Consider the following 6,000-nt stretch of genomic DNA (forward strand, 5'->3'; position numbering starts at 1 on the left):
GAAAGCAAATAAAATGTTTTATATTTAAATTTTCAACCAAACCTTAACTTAACTTTCTTGGTAAACTTGTTTTTTAAAAAAAAAAAAAAAGAACACATCTGTTCTACTGTCAGTGAACTCTTCTATGGCACCTTGGAATTGTCACTGATCTATCTCTCAGGCATCACTAACCTCTTTGTTCTCTCATCACTAGCCACTCAAAGTACTATTATCTCCTTGCTTCTTCCCAAATTGGATTATCAGAGATTATTTCCACTATTTGTGTGTGTAAATTTGGCTCATGTCTTCTCACTCTTTGTTCAGCTGCTTATCTTTTTGGGCAAAATCTGGTCACCCCCTCAGCTACTTTAGACATTTCCGGCCTTCTATTGTCAGTCACACTCCAGAGCTATGATTCCCTACTCCAATTTCCAGTTAACTCACTGTGAGTAAGCTTAGGATCTGCTTCCATGGCAATCAAGCTATTTTTCTTACAATTACTCTCAAACACCCTTCTTAAACTTTAAGGCATAGTGTTTTGGCACAATAGAAATTCTGGATTCCACAGTTTTCATGCTTATGTGACACAGCAGCCACAGATCTGGAGGCCACGGTAAGAAGATGAGTGGGTGGATATAGTGGTGACTAGTTTAATGAGTCACTCACTGAGAAGTTTTAGTGTTGAAAACTGTACTCAGAGAAACACACCAGAGGCTGTTAAAGAACATGAGCAATATCATTTCATAGAAATAAATCACCTGACCAGAAAGTAAAAAAGTTGCAACATCCCCTCTCTCGGGAAATCAGACAGTTTCATTGTTTCCCATGATCAAATAATTAAGAATATGAGCTACTTTTTAGCTTGGAACCAGAATACATTTTTCAAATAAAAATGTAGTTGCTTGGGTTGTAGGTTGCATTCGTGACTCCAGTCCTCCTTCCCTTCTCATCTTCCCGCTCTTCATGGTCTGACTATGCCATTCCTTCTGCAAAGGCTGATGGTCCAATTTTCCCCACAAATTGGCTGTGAGTTTGCTCATAAGACTTGATTTTGCCAGTGTAGACAGAAGGAGACAAAAGTGACAATGTGTCAGTTTCAAGCCTAGACCTGAAGAAATACTATGTTTATACTTGCTCTCCTGTCCTTCTGCCATCACTGTAAAATGGACATACTCCACTAGACCCAGAAGAATGGGGAGAAGCATGTAGAATGGAGAAGCAGCCCTTGCTAAGCTGTCCCAGCTAAGCCCAGACTAAGTCAGTGACCCCAGGCAACCTGCAGAAGCTAGAGTGAGCTTACATCAGATGACCCCAGCTGACAAAGCTGAGGGTTTCTTTGAGGCCACCACATTTCATATAGCCCGTTATTCCATGATTGCTCTTCAATACACACCAAATAGAATAATTTCTCAAGTAAGTACAGAAATCAGTTACCTACAAACTTGTCTAATTCCCCACTTCATCATAATTATGAGAATATAAGTTTAATTATGCTAAATAGATATAAGAGAATATCTGCATTCATTATAAGAGAAAAGCAACTAGCATCAATAACTTTTTATTATTAAATCTAATAACAGGCATTTACTCAAAAGATAATATAAGATCAGCATAAACCTACCCTGATCTAAATTTATACATTTCATCACACAGTAATTTTTTAGTAAAATTAATTTACAGAATCATGCCTTTGAAGTTCAGGCAGAACTCTAAATTTTTTCCTAAATCTCCAAATGCAGAAAGTATATCATGGTGGTTAAGAATAGAATTGAAATTATGCAACTATGGATATAAACCCAAAAAGCTGTCTGTCCTTGAAAACAATTAAGATTTTCTCTGGCTGGGCATGGTGGCTCAGCCTGTTATCCCAGCACTTTGGGAAGCTGAGGCAAGAGGACTGTTTGAGCCCAGGGGTTTGAGAACAGCCTGAGCAACTTGGTGAGACCATGTGTCTACAATAAATCACAAAAACATGCCAAGCATGGTGGAGTGCATCTGTAGTTTCAGCTAGTGGAAGGTTGAGGTGGAAGGATAGCCTTAACCCAGCAGGTTGTGGTTGCAGTAGTCATGAGTGTGCCATAATACTCCAGTCTAGGTGACAAGAGTGAGACTCTGACACAAATACACACAAAAAAGATTTTCTGAAATTCACTTATTTAATGCAAAGGAAGATATTAATAACAGTATATAATTGTTATATAATGCATATATAGTACTTTGCCTAATATCTGGCAAATAAAAGTGAGCATTATTATTTTCAAAGAAAATTTAAATTATATTTATTAATGTGTGGTTTTTACCCTTATTTTATATTATATCTTTTAAAAATAGTTGTTGAAAATATATCATACTTACATATTATGAATGCTTGTGTGTGTATAAATATATATGGGATCTGACAATAAGTTTGCAAACTTGTCACTATGTGCTTATATTGGCATCACTGTCCAAACAACTCAGTAATGTTTCATAACCTTGGTATTTCCGTCTTGCTGAGTGGCATTCATTATTGTTGTTGCATGTTTTTGTGTGCTGTCATGAGAATATTAGAGCTTGAATTAGAGCAAAAAACAGACACTAGATTTCTTATTAAACTTGTCAAAAGTGGAAGTGAAATCAGGGACATGTTATTCCAAGTCTATGGGGATATTGCCAAAAAGAAAATGGCAGAGGCCAGGCTGAATGGCTCAGCCTGTAATCCTAGCACTTTGGAAGGCTAAGGTGAGTGAATTGCCTAAGCCCATGGATTCAAGTCAAGCCTGGGAAACTTGGCGAGAGCTTGTCTCTACAATAAATCAAAAATAGTTCTGGCTACCTGGAAGGCTGAGGTGGAAGGATTACCAGAGCCCAGCAGTCGATGCTGGGATGGCTGTGAGTGTGCCACTGCACCCCAGCCTGGGTGACAGAGACTCCAACTCAAAAAAAAAAAAAAAAGAAGAAAAATGGCAGAGTACAAATGGATTAAACATTTTCTGAGGGGAGGGAAAGCATCACTGATGAAAAGAGGTCAGGACAGCCGGTAATGAGCAGAACTGACAAAAATTATTGCAAAAATTCATCAAATTGTGCATTAAAATCGTCAGCTGACTTTGAGAAGCACAGCAGACCAAATAAACATTAAAAAAGAAAAAGTTAGTAAAATCTTAACTGAAAATCTTGGCATGAGAAAGATGTGTGCAGAAATCGTCCTGAAGGAGCTCTTGCATCACAACAATGCACCAGCTCCCACAGTAGTGTCTTTGAGTTTTTAGCCAGTAGACAAATAACTGGATTAGAACACCATCCCTTAATGACTTTTTTGATCTAGCCCTCGATGACTTTTTTCTTTACCCAAAGATAAAGGAATATTGAAAGGAAAACATTTTGATGATATTCAGGACATCGAGGGTAATATGAAGACAGCTCTGATGGTCATCCAGAAAGAATTCCAAAATTGCTTTGATGGGTGGACTAGACACTTGTATCAGTGAATAGCTTCCCTAGGGGAGTACTTCAAAGGTAACCATAGTGATATTCAGCAATGAGATATGTAGCCCTTTTTTCAAGGATGAGTCAGACCTTGTATGTGTTATGTTTAAAAGGACATGGCCAGCTAGCTAAAATTCTCTCTGGTTTACAGGTATTGTGCTTATATTATCATCTTTATATTTATCTACATTTATAATTAAGCTAGAATAATACTCAAGAATTTTTATGATCAGAAAAATTTCACAGTAAATCTGTTAAAATACGTCTAAGAGTATTTTGTTAAGAGAGAAGAGTTAGCCTTACATGTAGAAAATGGAAAAAGCAAGGTTCCAATAATACAACAGGCCTAACGAATTGGCAACTTTGTATGGGTGATGCCAGGTATATCTGGTGGTTGTAACTGTTTAAAAGGTATTTAATTGACAGTATCTAGTCAGAGGTAGACTTGTGAGATAGACTTAATTGGATTAGCTACTCTACCATAGCATCTGAAAAGGTAGACTCATTGTCTACAATCCTAGGGAGATACATAAGTGTTTGAAACATAAATTTTACATTAAAGAGAAAGTTTCAGGGAAAAAGTAACATTACTGAGGGTGTAAACTGTGCCAAGTACCAAACTCCATTGTTCACATAAGCCACCTGTCTCATCCTTCTAGTAATCCTATGTGACAATAGCTGCTATTCACTAAAAACTTTCTATCAGGGCTGAGCAGAGTGCTTTGGGGCATTATTTCACTTAATCCATACCCAACCCAGTGTGGTAAGCATTTTTTTCTTTCATTAAGCTTTATTCTTATTTTCATTAGTTTTTTTTATTGTTATTTATTTATTTATTTATTTTTCTGTTGTGGGGTACAGTTAAGGGTTAGGTATACAAATATACTCTGTTCAGGCACCCTTGTTGATAAGAAGTGTCTCCCCATCCCCAGGCATTTACTATCGTTAATCCCATCTCCCTTCCCCTCCCACCCCCATAGTTTCCCACCACTGTCAGTCATTTTCTTAAAGTAATACGTTGAATGTTCAAAGTCCACTATATGAGTGAGAACTTGTGATACTCAGATCTTTGTTTCTGTGAGCGATCACTCAGTATTAGAGACTCTAGTTCCATCTAGGTTGCTGCAAAATTCATGATTTTGTTCTTTTTTATGGCTGCGTAGTATACCATCGTGTATATGTACCACATTTTTTTTAATCCAGTCCTCTTTTAATGGACAGCATGGTTGGTTCCAGGTTCTTGCTATTGTGAACAATGCTGCGATAAACATATGTGTGCAGGTATCTTTTTTATAGAGTGATTTGAGTTCTTCAGGGTATATTCCCAGTGGGGGATTGCGGGGTCATATGGGAGATAGATATTTAGAGCTTTTAGGAATAGCCGTACTGTTTTCCACAGAGGTTGCATTAGTTTGCACTCCCATCAAAAGTGTAGAAGTGTTCCCTTTTCACCACACCCTCTCCAGCAACTGTTATTTTTTGAGTTATTGATAATTGCCATTCTAACTGGAGTTAGGTGGTATCTCAATGTGGTTTTGATTTGAATCTCCCTGATGATTAGTGAGGTTGAACATTTTTTCATGTGTCTGTTGGCTACTCGGATGATGTCTTCCTTTGAGAAGTGTCTGTTCATATCTTTTTCCCACTTTATAATGGGGCTGTTTGTTTTTTTCTTTTCAGCATGTTTGAGTTCCCTGTAGATCCAAGATGTTAAGTCTTTGTCAGACCTGGAGTTGGCAAATACTTTTTTCCAGTCTGTAGGCTGCCTCCCTACTCTCTTGATGGTTTCTTTGGCTTTGCAGCAGCTTGTCAGTTTAATGAGGTCCCACTTGTCTATCTTATCTCTTATGGCCTGTGGGTTTTGGGTTTTGTTCAGGAATTGGATGCCAGTTCCAATTTCCATGAGGGTATGTCCTTCATTTTCTAAGGTTCTTATGGTATGAGGTTTTACATTTAGGTCTCTTATCCATTTAGAGTTAATTTTTGTGTATGGGGATAGATAGGGGTCCTGCTTCAATCTTCTCCATGTGATCAGCCAGTTTTCCCAGCACCATTTACTGAATAGGTTCTCCTCTCCCCAGTAGTAGGTGGTGGAGGCTTTGTCGAAGATGAGTTGGTTGAGAAATTGAGGTTTTGCTTCTGAAATCTCAATTCTATTCCATTGGTCTATATGCCTGTTTCTGTACCAATACCAAGCTATTTTGATTATTGTAGCTTTATAGTAAAGTTTGAAGTCTGGTAATGTGATACCACCTGCTTTGTTTTTTTTTTTTTTGCTGAGGATTGTTCTGGCTATTCTTAGTCATTTGTGTTTCCATATGAATTCCTGTGTTGTTTTTTCTAGGTCTGAGAAGAATGTTGCTGGTAATTTGATGGGTATTGCATTAAATCTGTAGATTGCCTTAGGTAAGATGGACATCTTCACAATGTTGATTCTTCCAATCCATGAGCATGGGATATTTTTCCACTTGTTTATGTCATCTTTGATTTCTTTGAGCAGTGTTTTGTAGTTTTCATTGTAAAGGTCTTTCACGTTTCTGGTTAGGAAGATGC

General features: G+C 37.6%; 1 protein-coding gene across 1 annotated transcript in view; it reads right to left on the bottom strand.

Moving 5' to 3' along the window:
* The window catches only part of SEMA3A (semaphorin 3A), a 525,999-nt gene that overhangs the window by 404,155 nt on the left and 115,844 nt on the right, over nt 1-6,000 (bottom strand). The window lies entirely within an intron of this gene.

This window comes from Carlito syrichta, unplaced genomic scaffold (genome assembly GCF_000164805.1).
Source record: "Carlito syrichta isolate Samal-C Ts95f unplaced genomic scaffold, Tarsius_syrichta-2.0.1 Scaffold295875, whole genome shotgun sequence".
Lineage (NCBI taxonomy): Eukaryota > Metazoa > Chordata > Mammalia > Primates > Tarsiidae > Carlito > Carlito syrichta.